Here is a 12,219-nt window from a genome sequence, read left to right as displayed (position 1 = left end):
TTAAAAAAAAAAAAAAAAAAAAAAAAAAAAAAAAAAAAAGTAAAAGTAAATGTTCATTTGGTTAACTTCAGACTGAAAAGAAAGCACAATATTTCATATATTATGAGTCAGTAGCCTTATACTGAAAGATCAAAACTTTTAAAATTGTTCATTTCTTATACACAAGTCCTAGAATGTTACTAGAAAAATCACAGAAGTATAGAATAATGTTACAATTTTTCATTATGCAAATGAATTCACATACAAAATTTTTCTCTACAATGAATCCAATTAATTAGAGTCTAATGGTTACAGGTAACAAAAATATGGCAGAACAGATTAACTTACATGTAAGTACATGGGTGATGATCTTAGGCCTAGGGCAACACAGCGGGACCTTTGCCAAATTATCATTCATAGAAAATTCAATAATTTAATGCTTCTACTTTCTGTGCCTTAACATACAAAATTTTTCTCTACAATGAATCCAATTAATTAGAGTCTAATGGTTACAGGTAACAAAAATATGGCAGAACAGATTAACTTACATGTAAGTACATGGGTGATGATCTTAGGCCTAGGGCAACACAGCGGGACCTTTGCCAAATTATCATTCATAGAAAATTCAATAATTTAATGCTTCTACTTTCTGTGCCTTAACATCAAAAACTGAATGTAAAGACACCTTATGATCTTTAGAAAGCCAGGAGTTGCTTTGCATATTTTGGCTCACAATTATTATCTGAAACAATCTCAGTTAATATGGCAAATATGATTTGTCTTTTAGCCTTTTCATTCTCTTGCATCTCTCTGATGATTTACCAACCTAATTGTTCCACTTATCTTTCTGTGATTTCTTTTTATCTTTTCCCCGTGCATTGTAGAAAGTGAGAGTTCAACCCTTGGATGCAGTTCTTCCTCTCTTTCCCTCTGGTAGTAGTACAAAGTGCCAGAGGAAAAAAGGAGTGTAACAAGAAGTGAGAAAAGGAGATGAATATTATAAAAGGATGGAAGGCTTTTGTATTTTCTCTTTGATTATCAAGATATTGCTGCAATAAAAATGGTTCATGACAAATTTCTAATGAAATCATAGCCATTCTGCTAAACATTTTATATCCCTTTAATCCTCAGAGTGTCCTACAAACCAGGTAGTATTTTATCTCCAATTACTTTATTAAGATAAAAAATAACTGTGACAACTACAATTTTAACTCAGATCCATCTGACTCTAAATTCTTTGCTGCACAATTAATAAAAAAAATTAAAGTTAATTGAAAAGGAATGTGATCAAACTGATGTGATGTGGAGAAGGAAATAAGAGCCATGGTTTCAAAGCACTGATGTTTTCAATCATATATCCTATATATGTTTTCCTATATATCCCTCAAATATAAAGACAGATTATATTGTTGAATATTTACAGCATTTTCTTTTCATTTTTACTTAGTTCCCATGACTTCTAAGATTATCTTTCCAAATACACTTCCATATAAATATAAACAAAGTAATATTTAATATAAGATTCTAATTTTACTTTGGAACTTGATTAAATTGGACTTTTAAGCTTTAGTCACTAGGATTCACTTTGAATCTTCTTATTTCATCTCTGGTTCTACACTGTCCTCTTTTTCTGGGATTCTTTGGTGTTGCATGATGATGTGTCTATGCTTATGTTGGGACTGACATTCTAATTTTATCCTTCCAGCCACTTTGTCTGAATCTATTCCAAATTCATTCTTATAAGGTAATCATTTCAACTATATGCCTCTGGATTTTGTATTTATATTTCTTTAAAACTGAAGTGTAGTCTTTACAGATTGAGGTCCTGCATATGAAAATTTTCATATTTACTTTCTACTATGACAGTGAATAGATTTTCTGAAAAAATTATTGTAAGAAAAAGGCAAACACTGACTGTTCTGGATTTTGGCAAAAAGAGAATCCTTCCTCTGGGTCACTGGAAGATATGGTTTCCATTTTATGTTTACTCCACAATTTTTCTCTCAAGCACTGCCCTGTTTAATGCAATCTCAGATTTGGATATTTACCTTATACTCAAGTATGTATTTTCCTTAAAAAATACAGGAAAGAATACAGTAAAATAATACAAATATTTTAGAGAGCAGCTCTTTGAGTCATTTGTTATCCTAATCCTTTTCAACTACAAATGCTTATAGAATCATAGACATGGCTATGGCATTTGTGATATATCTCCAGTCTGTTATAGTAATGAGAGTAATACTTCCAATTAATAAATCAATGATGTTTTAGTTAACCAAATGTTATTTAACAAATCATTTAAGTATGTGTATTATCTCTACCATAATGATAATATACAAGCAAAGGCTCAGAATTTACCACTGTGAATATATTATAAATGAGAGTGTTTGGTGGAAGGCAGGTTGGCAATGGCAGCTAGTATTAGGGAGAGGCAGACAGTTGCTTTGAACTGTCTGTTGAATTTCAACAGGCCCATGATAAAAACAGCACAGGAAAACTAGTATGGAAGCTTCTCATTTATGACAAATTTGGTCAAGATATCATCTCTCCTCTGCTGTCTGTGAAGCAACGGAGAGATATGGGAAGCGCTCTGCATTTGCTTTTGCACTCTGATCGAGACTCTACTCCAGATGTCCCTGCAGTGTACTTTGCAAAGCCAAATGAAGAAAATATTGATAGAACATACCAGAATCTTTGTAATCAGCTCTATTAATCATAATGTTTAAATCTTATTTCTGCTATTTCAATAAGTAAATTGGAAGATATTGCAAATGCAGCATTAGCAGTGACTGTGGTAAGACAAGTAGCAAAGGTTGTTGATCAGTATCTCAATTTTAATTACTTGGGAAGATGATGTGTTTGTATTATGTAATCAAAATAAGGAACTTGTTTCACATCATGCCATGAATAGACCAGATTACCACAGACACAGAAAGGGAAATACTATTATGGACAGTATTGTTGACAGCCTCTTCTGCTTTTTTTGTTACATTGGGTGCTGTTCCTGTTATCAGATGTTCAAGAGGAAACACAGAAGAAATGGTGGCAATGAAACGATGAGAAACTTCAGGAAAATCTAAAAGATGAAAAATGACAGTCATTTTACAGGTGACACACTGGGAGCTGGCTAGCTCAGCTTCCAAAGGCCTTTATTAGTCCTTATTGACAAAAAAAGTACATTTGGCAACTCCTTTACACTGGACTTGGACATACCAAGCAATGGCACATGATGTACTGGATTTCCTCTTAAACAGAGTAAATTTGGGAGAATATTTAGGAATGGAACACTCTCCAGCTGGTACTGACCAAAGAGAAAAAATATGAAATCTTGTGATTTAAGTCTAGTTGATAAATTTTGTCAGAAACATAAAGGAAGCCCATTCCCAGAAGTTGCAGAATCAGTTCAGCAAGAACTGGAATATTATAGAGCACAAGAAAATGAGGTCAAATGACTTAGAAGCATTATAGGGCTAGAAGGGGAAGATGAAGGAGCCATAAATATGTTTTCTAACAATGCTGCTAAGTTAATGTCAGCTGTGAGTTCCTTGCCAGAACTTCTTGCAAAAAAAACAAAACAAAACAGACTTATTGATCTCCATACAAATGTTTTAGAACATATAAAGGCAAGGAAGCTGTATATATATTTTTATATGGAGAAAAGCTAATGAGCAAAATTACTCTGGATAAATCTCTTCTAGATATATTATCAGACCCTGATGTGGCAACTCTGGCAGATAAAATGAGGCTGTTTTTTATCTATTATGTAAGCTCATAGCAAGCACCTTCTATGGCTGATTTGGAGCAATATAAAAAAGCTTTAAGAAATGCAGGATGCACCCTTACCCCTTTACAATGTATCAAACAATGCGAGGCTTTTGCCAAGATGGCTTCAGCTCTTACCCACTGTGGTAACACCACCACTAAACCAATGGGTCTCTCATCATGAATCATGAATACAGGATCACAGTTTGTGATGGAAGGAGTGAAGAACCTCGTATTGAAACATCAAAATCTTCCTGTTACTTGTTTTTTAGATAATTTCATGGAGATGCAATCAAACCCTGAAGCTGTTGACTATTGATATTTTGACCCCAACATGCTGTGGGGCAATGATAGCTCAGTTCCTATAATCAAAAATCCATTCCAAGAGGCAATTGTTTTTGTGGTGGGAGGAGACACTGAATATCAAAGTCTTGTTGAACACATAAAGGGGAAGCAAGGCAAACACATTTTGTATGGCTGCCACTGTAAGCTTTTCAGTGCTACACAATTCAGAGGCAGCTATCACAACTTTGACAGAAGAACCTAAATACATGAATCTATCTGGAACTTGGATAAATGTAAAAGTCTAAAGAGCCAGATATTTGCCTCTTCAGAACAATGTGTAATAGTGAAACTCAGATTTATTTATTTTTAAGGACATTCTATACTTCATATAATGTATGAATAAAGCATTTCAGAATTTTTTTTAAAAAGAATGAAAATGGCAAAATGCCCATAATGGTTATAATGATAGTTTATTGGTTGCCTAATGTCTTAGTCACTTTCTCATCACTAGGAAAAAAATACCAGAAACACGAGGAGGAAAGGTTTATTTTGGATCAGGTTTGCAGTCTGTGATTTACTGGTCCAAGACAGAACCAGCATGATGGTATAGGACAGTTGAGAAAAAACTGCTCACAGCATGGTGGCCTGGAGGCAGACAGAAAAGGGAGGAGCCAGGGAGGGAGAGAGACCCTTTCAGCTCATGTTCCCAGTGGCCCTCTTCACCCAGGCTCTACCCACTAACAAGTCAGCCGTAGTGCTTTCCAGTAACTTTCTAAATATAGGAGAATTTAGGGGACATTTCAGATCCAAAACATAACACCTACTATCTGCCAGTCTCACAACAATCATATAAGACTACTATTCATCACATTTTATGGTAGAATAAATTAAGTTCTTAAAGTTTATGGTCACAAAGATACTAATTCATAGAATTAGATTTAAATTCGTTTCTCTGAAAAGGAGTAAGAATTATTCAACCACAGGTTTTTACAGTTCAGATTTGCACCTCTCACTACACTGTTCTGTATTCTCTGTTTGCCCTGCACCAATTATATAAGTTGACAGTAGTGTAAGTAATATTTCATGTGTTTCCACTTCAAAATAAGACCTTGAAATACATGAAGGAAAAAACTGCCCTATGCATGTCAGTATCTTCATACTTCATGAGTTGTTATTTTAGTAATATTAGCAAGCATGATACTAGGAACTTTGAGGAAGTTTTCAATAGTAATATTAATAGGCTTTCTGTTGGCACTTTGGTAAATCCAGTGGCATCAGTGAAGTCCTAATTATGTCGTTGTCAAAAACTAGTCATAAGGATAGCCACACCTTCCCGCATTGGGAGACACCTTTGCTCCAGCACCAGGAAGGTAGCCGCACGAGTGCCCCTGAACTCCACAACTCCCCTCCCACCCCACACACTGTCAGACCTCCTGATTGAGCCAGGCTTTGGACCCACTCTGCAGAAGCAGAGGTGGTCATACAGGGTATTATTCTGAGTTCCCAACATTGAATATCTTTAAAGAAAGGGCATAGGAAACCTGTAATAGAATGGTGTGGAGTTTAACCATTCACAAGGTTGGGGAACTCAATCTGGGCCTTGCAGCCTGAGGTCAGTCTGCATCATGGGGTTCAGCCATAAGCTAATTGAGATCAGGGGTCTTGAGTCCTAGTTCTGTCTGAGTTCCCATCCTAAATGGTAAATATACTATATTGAAAAGTTTGTTCACTGCAGAAATGTTTTGGATTGCTTCTTGATTTCAAGTTAATTCAAATGGTTCAAGGGTGATAGACTAGTGACTACCACAGGTGGTCAGTTTCCAAGTTGTGCTTGATCATATTGTGTTGCTGGTTAGGATAAAGGATTGTGGTTGAGTCAATAAGCTGTTTTCTCTGATGTTATGGAGATGAGAATGTCTGGGTCCTTAGAGACCCAGAAGCTAGGACGTAACTATATCAGGAAGATTTGGGTGATAACCCAGAGATTAAATCAAGGACAGCCAGGCAACAAAAATAAAAATGAGAAAACACTTAAGCAAGACACAAAGACAGACTTCCAGTTCACCAATGGCAAACAGTACGACGAATGAGGAAGAAAAGGCCGACAGTGAACCAGCAGGACACCCTGAACTCAAAGCACAGGAAGTAACAAAACAGATCAATCAGGCTCTAGAAAAATTCAAATCAGAAATAATTTTCCAGATAACCATAGAGATGGTGAGCAAAATGAAAGTCATGATTTGAGACTCTAGAACAGAAACTGACAAAAAAATAGATAAACTCAGCACCACGATAGAAGCCATGAAGACCCAGCATAGGAAAGAAATGGAATCCAAAAAACAGATTCAAACAGATATCCAGGAAATTAAACATGCCATTGAAAGTGTATGCAACAGAATGAAAGAATGCGAAGATAGAATCTAAGATATAGAAGATAAGATTGCAGTCAGTGACCATGAAAAGAGAGGCCTCCTAAAAACAGTAGAGGATCATGAGAAATTGATCCAACAACTCCTAGATGATTCAAAGAAGAACATAAGACTGATAGGAATCCATGAAGCAGCAGGAGAAAATACAAATGACTTAAAAAAGCTGTTCACAGAATTAATGACAGAAAACTTCTCAAACAGAGGGGAAGACTTTGACATTCAGACAAGTGAGGCATATAGGACCCCAACTAGCCACAATAAAAAAAATCTACACCTAGACATATAATAATTAAGATCCCAGAAACCAACAGAAGAACAAAATACTACAAGCATTAAGAGAAAAGAAATAAATCACATGCAAAGGAAAGCCCATCAGAACCACAGCAGACTTTTCAACACAAACCCTTAGGGCAAGGAGAGCCTGGAGTGAGATATTTCAAGTACTAAAAGAGAACAACCTCCAACCTAGACTGATGTATCCTGCAAAACTCTCTTTCAAAATGGATGGGGAAATAAGATACTTCAACGACAAAGAACACCTGAGAAACTACACGAATACCAAACCAGCACTATAAGCAATTCTAAAAAAGATCCCAGAAAAAGACAATGAAGGTAATAACACCATGAGGCCCAACAGAGAAAATCAAATAGGCAAGGCAAGAAACTAAAATTAGAAGGTGAAAAAGTAAAAAGAGTCAACAAAAGGCCATAACAGGACAATAATAAGTGAGTACATATCAGTTATAACCATCAATGTCATTGGCCTCAACTCATCAGTCGAGAGAAATAGACTGGCAGAATGGAATAAGAAGCAAAATCCAACAATATGTTGTACACAAGAGACACACCTACTGCAAAAAGAAGCCCAGAAACTGAAAGTGAAAGGATGAAAAACAATTCTCCATGTGACAGGAGCCCAGATAAAAGGCAGGGGTACCAATCTTATTTGCAAACAAAGTAAATTTCAAACCAAAACTGATTCTTGTATTATAAATGTAGGACAGTACTGTATCACACCTCTGTGAATGTAAAATATCTTGTACCTGCTTTATGATATGTAGTAGTGACTGTGCTTTATCAGAACTATTTTTAATGATGTTACTCTAGAATGTTCTCTCTCCAGATGATGATTAAGAGGTAATTAAAAAAATGGTGCCAGGTACCACAACAGCAACAGAACTTTGCTGTTTTCTGAATATTATTCTTCTCTTAGTTTTTTTGTTTTTGTTTTTTTATTGCAGTGTGCTGAATATCTATAATTTTGTTCAGATGACTGCAGAACCAGGAAAAGCTGTTGCTGCTATTGATGCATAATATACTGCTATTATTGGTCTTTATATATAATTATATATGTATATATTTTTCCATTTCTACAGGGGTAATGCACTGTATTAAATATGTAAGGTCATATCTACATGGGTTTGATTACAGAAACTAATAAAGTATTCTCTAAATAATGGAAAAAAGAGAATAATATAAGACTACAAGAGCAAGAAGCAACTTAAATATGCTCAAGGACCATTTTCATCTTCAGAATTAAGGATTATTTTAATTTTACATCATTGCCTTCTCTTTTACTTGTGGAAAACTGTAATATTTCACAAGATCCTAATGAAATAATTAATAATGTGAAATAGGAAGTAAAGGGCTAAAGGTGTAGGGAAAGTGGGAAGGGTGGGCGAAAGGTAATAAGGGAGAGGAAAAAAATATGAGAAATTTAAAAATATGGAAATAAAGTATTTGTAAATGTTGAGGGGAGTAGGGGGTGAAGGGAGGGTAGGGACAAAGGGAAATAATCAGAATCAAGACCTATCATGTAAAGGTACAGTATCCCAATAATGAATGTAATTGTATTGTATACCTAGATTGTACCAATAAACTCAATAAAAATGTAAAAAAAAATCCTAGTCATATAGGCAAAGGTATGATTATATTTTAGTATTAGCTGAAATTATTGCCTCTGCCAATGTCATACAATGGATTCTGTAGTGGTTGATTTTCCATGTCAAATTTACATGGCCAGGGAGTCCATGGAAATTTTGTCAAATATTTTTCTGGGTGTGCCTGTGAGGGTATTTTTAGGTGACATTAACCTCTGACTCAGTACTCTCTGTAAAGCAGATTGCTTTCCCCACCAGTTACAGTCTTGAAAGAAACAAAAATTAGACCTTTCTCCCTCACTGTATGAGTCTGGACTTGAACTGGAAAACCAACTCCTTGCCCTTTGGCCTTGTCAGCTTTCGTACTGATGGACACAGAGGCTTTTTGGGTCACTAGCTTGCCAGTTGAAACTCTGGATCTTCTCAGCATCCATAATTATGTGAACCAAGTGTAGTTCTCTTTCTTTCTATAGTCCCAACTACAAGTTCCTTCAACAAACATTAGTTAAGCACTGACATTGTTCTAGCTTTGCCTTAAAACACCACTGATTTGAGTATATGCTGTTTGTAGGATCTGGAGGGACAAACAAGTGAATGACATTCTCTTTGCTCTAACTGGATATTGCAAAAAAAATTGAGCCCACATATGTACACATAAAACATAAGCAGTGCCCAGTAACATATACTGAATGTCAAATAAGTAAAACCCATAGTAAATACTATTAGAATGCTGTAGGGATGTTGCTTGCTTCACTGATAGCATGATAATCTATCCTAGTTTAGCAGGGATGATCAGATGTGCCTGCCATCTCAACCCTATTATTTATAGCACCATTTCACTCTCAACAGTCTTCCAGATAGGCAATAAACTATAAGGTCACCTTATTCACAGATGGGGGGGGGTTTCTTTAACAGGTGAATTGTGGACCAAGTTTTAAAGGAAGTAACTGACATGAATCACAGCTATGGCATTTTGAAATCTAGATTTTATCATTTCCTTAACTTTGCAGCCATGAATCACTTCAATCCTCCTGTCTGCCTTCATTCTGGAGAGTCCTGTGAGAAAATAAGACATATTTACAAGAAGAGAACAGAATGCCTCATTGATGTCTCCATGTTCCTTCTCCAGGGGATTGCAGTTCAAGTTCAGAGTTTCTGTGCAGCAGGTGTGGTAGGGAGAATTGTGGTGTCATAAGCACCTTTGTCATTACAGATGCTAAAGCAATTACTTCCTATGAATTAATATCACCAGGAGTAAATTAGGTAAAAAGTCACATATTTAACTTCCTTTCACTCAAAATAATTGCTGCTAAATTAAAATTGGCTCACATTTGAGAAGATAATGTAAAACGTCTTTAGTGGACATATTTGAAGGCTTATCAAAACAGATGGAAAGGGGAAGCATTTGGGAAATGCTAATATAACATTTAAGTATGTTTTATATGAAAATCATGTTCAATTTTTCAAACAAATATAAAGATGCCACCTCTGGCAATTAATGCTCTACCCAATACACTGTCTCTGTATATAAAAATCTATGTACAAAAGTAGATATGAGTAGTGGTTAATTTCTAATATAAATTCCTCATAATTTGAATGTTGCTTTTGCCTATGAAACCCTACTTTTGAGTCATATACTTGGTATAGATTTACAATTACCAAATGTACAGTAAGTGCCTAGGAATGAGTTCTATACTAGGAGAACATTCCTAAGTCAGATTCAGTTTGTAAATCCAACAATGTGAATCTTTATATACCTTTGACGAAAAATACAATGTAAAGCATAAAGGAGCCTCCCCCACACACACACACACACACACACACACACACAGGCACACACATATACATGCACATGCTTGCACACATACTGTAAATAAGCTATTTTTACTTTATAATTACCTTAAAATGGTGTTACAGTAGGTACAGCTACTGGCATCTAGGGCTTCGCACGGAGTGAACTGACCAGAAGAGAGTTACTAACTGGAGGAGAGAAGGTAGGTTGCAGATGTTGGAGCTAAGTCTGCCATCTTCTTGCCTAGGTCCAATTCCTAGTTCTCAACATTTGTTAATTAAAATTTGAGGAATGTAAAAATAATTCAGTCAGGAACAAATTTAGTTGAGTAAGTTAGAGGTTAAAACTGCAGGGTAATTTATTTTTCTATATTACGGGGAAAATTTAAGTTATGACAACAGACTAATGTGATAATTGTTTCCTAGGATGAACCTACAGCATTGGAACTCCTAGAAATTTTTGAATCTAAGTTTGCAGTTTTATTTTCCTATGAAAATGGTGGGTTATTATATTATCATTTTCAATATTTGCAAGCCCAAATTTACCCACAATAATATGATCATACCTGCCCAGTATTAGGAGACTTTCCAGTAAATAAAGACAGAATAATATGAATATTCTTGCCTCGTTAATTTGGGCTTTAATTATCTGATGATGTGCTCTGGAAATGGAGTACATGAGAGGACTAGATGTTAATTATGTTCCAGAAGAAGTTTTAAATTTGGTTCTATCCTCTGGATCAGGCTATAAAATCTGGCAACATATCATTGAAATATACAGCAGAGAAATGCCAAATATCCATCTCATTTTGTGTTGTTATGGTACATTATATAACTAATTCTTGATCTTCTTTGGGCCAACAAATGTCTTCTGAGAATTTCATTGAAATTAAAATCAGCGGATTAATTAGTTTTGCTATATTAAAAACTAATAGTCTAACAAATAATATAACAAAAACTTCCCGATTTTGGCAAAGCGTACAGTAGCTTTTATTTCTTACTCAAGTTCCGTGCAGTCTATAGGGCCATTGTGATTATGCCCCCTAGTGGTGACTGTTGGCAGATCTGCACCAATATGGCTTCATTTCAGGACCCAATCTGAATAATCTACCCTTCCTTATCCGGGTGTCCCCCTAAAATCCACATAACAAAATCTAACCTTGAATGTATTGATATTTGGCAGAGATCCCTTTGCAAAGTAATTCTACATGAGGATGAATCCCCCATGTATATCATTAGTGCCCACATACACAGAAGCCACAGAAAGCTCTACTGCCCCTTCTGCTATGTGAAACTCGGTCATCAGTGAACCAAGAAGTGGACCCTCACCAGACAGAATCTACTGGTACTTTAATATTTGACTTCCTCGTCAAATTTCTGTTCCTTATAAATCACCTTGCCTATGGTACTCTGTCAGAGTAGATTTAATGGGTTAAGACAGTTCTCAAAGCAGAGGATGAATATGTGAGAGCTAAACCAGATCCTAGAATACCATTTAAACTCTCATATCATACCATTGTGGGTAGGGTGGGGTTGCAAACTCTAAAAATTAAATGCACTCTACCACCGTTTTCATAGGAAAATAAACTTCCAAGCATATCAAAAATGTCTAGGGATTGCAATCAAAATCCCTGGACAAATAGGCGAGGACCAAGATAAGACTTTCTTCTGGAGTAGCTCAACATGTTTAGCGAAGGACCTTGATAAACAATATCAGGTAGGGCTTTCCAAAAGACAAATCTTTTCCTTCTACATCTTGCTGACTTACTGAATTGCTGCCCCTGTGAACATTTTTCCGGAAAGTCATTCTTTCAATTAAATGTCCAGATGTACAGTGGAGAAAGGACCATAAATGGGTCTATGTGGGAAATTTTTGAGTAACAATGGTATCTTAATTTAACCATCAAACATGAGTTTTGATTATTTTATTCACGTTGTTTCCTAGTAAGCATGAAAAATGTGAAAACTAATTTGAAAGTTAGCAATATTTATCAAGACTTAGAATAACTCCAAGTCTCACTAGCTTTAAAATCTACAAAACTTTTAAGAAAATGTATTATGCTTTCTAAAGAGAATAATGAAATGATCCTATG

At 35.5% G+C, this 12,219-nt stretch overlaps 1 pseudogene; it reads left to right on the top strand.

Moving 5' to 3' along the window:
* Nucleotides 1-2,387: 2,387 nt before the first annotated feature.
* Nucleotides 2,388-4,275, top strand: LOC104873489 (annotated as a pseudogene).
* Nucleotides 4,276-12,219: the final 7,944 nt, after the last annotated feature.

This window comes from Fukomys damarensis, unplaced genomic scaffold, assembly GCF_012274545.1.
Source record: "Fukomys damarensis isolate Sample0158 unplaced genomic scaffold, DMR_v1.0_HiC HiC_scaffold_35, whole genome shotgun sequence".
NCBI lineage: Eukaryota > Metazoa > Chordata > Mammalia > Rodentia > Bathyergidae > Fukomys > Fukomys damarensis.
Note: the sequence above shows the minus strand (reverse complement) of the source record. Positions and strands in the feature narration are given on the sequence as shown.